Source organism: Carya illinoinensis, chromosome 11 (genome assembly GCF_018687715.1).
Source record: "Carya illinoinensis cultivar Pawnee chromosome 11, C.illinoinensisPawnee_v1, whole genome shotgun sequence".
Classification (NCBI taxonomy): Eukaryota; Viridiplantae; Streptophyta; class Magnoliopsida; order Fagales; family Juglandaceae; genus Carya; species Carya illinoinensis.
In genome coordinates this window covers 16,530,563-16,533,073 of record NC_056762.1, presented here as the reverse complement: position 1 = coordinate 16,533,073, position 2,511 = coordinate 16,530,563, and the positions used below count along the sequence as shown (strand labels likewise).

General features: G+C 36.9%; 1 non-coding gene across 1 annotated transcript; it reads right to left on the bottom strand.

Annotated features, from left to right (window-relative positions):
* Positions 1–1,683: 1,683 nt before the first annotated feature.
* LOC122283546 lies at positions 1,684–1,791 on the bottom strand. The gene has a single exon (XR_006230946.1). It is a non-coding gene; the product is annotated as a small nucleolar RNA R71 (small nucleolar RNA).
* Between the last annotated feature and the right edge of the window lie 720 nt (positions 1,792–2,511).

The following is a 2,511-nucleotide window of genomic DNA, read 5'->3' as shown; positions in this document are numbered from 1 at the left end:
AGATTGATGTAATTCTTGATGCATTAGAAAGATATCTTAAAGGGCTATAACTTTGTCGCTAATAAGAATTTCCAAAGTTGAACTCCTGAAGGATGTACGTGGCTGCCAAGATAAGTCCTAAAATTTAGGCGATTTTTTTTTATGCGGAAATCAAGAGGACATTAGGGTTTCTTTCTTACCCTATATAAGCATATCATTAGCACGAAATGGAGAGGAGGAAGAGGTACAAGAAGCAAATCTGAAGAGAGGAGAAAATCACTTCCATGGCCACCGTTCGCTTCAGTTTTCTCTGGAGATTTTTGTTGTCCAGTATATTTATGGGTAACTAAATTCTCAAGTAGGGTTAGGGATGAACTTGCACATTAGATGGTATTTCTAATTTTTTGTTAATTCATGTATTTGATTTTCAATTGCTAAAACTCTTTTGTTTTATCATTCTCAATTCGTCGTTGATGTTTTCTTCTCCGAATAATCATAGAATTTATTGTGTTTATGGATTCAGTCATGCTTTTTTCTATTGAATGGATTAGTTCTTTGATTATGTTTGGATCAATTATTTATCTATATTGATTTAGTTTTTTGCTGCAATATCGCTTCCTGAGTATATTGTCGTCATTGGATTTTATCAATAGGGGTAGTAATTCATGTTTTTTAAAAGTGGTGAATGTTTTTTCAAAGGGTTACATTTGATTTAAGTCTGGTTTATAAATCTATACCTTCCAATTGGGAATTGCGGGAATTGAGTTCCTAATTGAGTTATCCAATGAATTAAGAATAATTAAAATACCAGATTTGTGCAAGGGATTCCCGACGCTCTACTGTTTGTCAAATTTGAGTACTTTTTCTGTTAATCACTTCGCTTCACTTTAATTTACATTTAAAATTAATCTTTGTTCTCTATTACTTATTTAATATTTTTCTTTAGTTTCTTTGTTCCTCTTGCTATTCTTTTAATTTGTCTCCTTGTGGAATCGACACCCCAAAGCTGTGCTACAACTACCGCGTTATTCTTTGGGCGTAATCAAATTTTGGCGCCGTTGCCGGGGAGATGGTAGAAGAATTGTGAGATAGTTTTCCTTTCCAACAGTTTGTAAAGGCGGTAACTTCGTTCCCTATTTTAGCTTGCTGCATTTTTTTTTTTATTTTCCTTTTCTTTTTGTAGTTTTTTTAGTGTTGCGTTTTTCTCTACCTTGCATGCACTGGTATAGAGACGCCTTGGGTCGGTTTGCTTGTAGACCTGTGTTAGAGTTAGAGTTTAATTTTTCTGATCATTTGTTTGATAATTCTTCTAATTCTGAGAAAATGAGTGAACACGAAGATCAACCCACTAGGACCCTTCAGGATTACCTCCACCCTACACGCACAGCCACACCATCATGCATCATGTTTCAAGCTAATATTCGCCAATTGGATTTTAAAACAGGGATGATACAGTTACTTCCTACTTTTCATGGCTTGGAAAATGAAAATCCATATGTGCACATTAGGGAGTTTGAGGAAGTAGTTGCGACTTTTCATAGTCAAAATGCAACTGATGACATTGTGAGACTTAAGTTCTTTTCTTTTCTCTTTGAAATATAGAGCTAAGAGTTGGCTATACTCATTGAGACCACGATCTATTGGGTCGTGGAATGAGATGGCTTAGGTCTTCTTTAATAAATACTTTCCCCAACATAAGACCAATGCTTTAAAAAGGTAAATCTCCACCTTTGTACAAAATGATAGTGAGACTTTGTATTAGTCTTGGGAGAGATTTAAGGAGCTATTGAGTATGTGTCCTCACCATGGATATGAGAAATGGCGCTTAGTGAGCTATTTTTATGAGGGACTTACACTTAGAGAGCGTCAATTTGTGGAGATGATGTGTAATGGTGAGTTCTTATAGAAAGATCCTGATGAGGCCATAGAATACCTCAATGAGCTTGCTGAAAAAGCTCACACTTGGACTGGACCTAGTGCTACTGAGAGCACATATAGGTCACAACCTACAGGAAACCTAAATGGTGGTGGAATTTACCATCTCAGGGAAGAAGATAACCTAAAAGCTAAGGTTGAGATGCTCACTAGAGAGCTAGAGGCGTTGAAGAATAAAGACTTAAAGCCAACACACGTGGCTAATCATGCAGAGTCTTTTGGACGATGTTTTGTGTGTGGTGGGGTAGATCACCTTGCCCAAGAGTGTCCCACATTTGCTGAGATGAGAGGGATGTATGAGGAACAATGTAATGCCTTAGGTATGTACATGAAGCCTGTTGCACCTTTCTCTGATACCTACAATCCTGGGTGGTGTAATCACCCCAATTTTAGCTAGAAGTCTGAAAACCAGCAGCCTGCACAACCCCCTAGATCATATCCTGCACCATATCATGCACCTTCATCTTCTAGGAGTCCTTTAGAAGACACTTTGCATGCTTTTATTGAGGCACAAAGTAAAACTAATCAAAAGTTTGAATCTTTGATTATGCAGGTTGTTGAAGAAAACAAAGAGATAAAGAGTCATATATCCAAGAT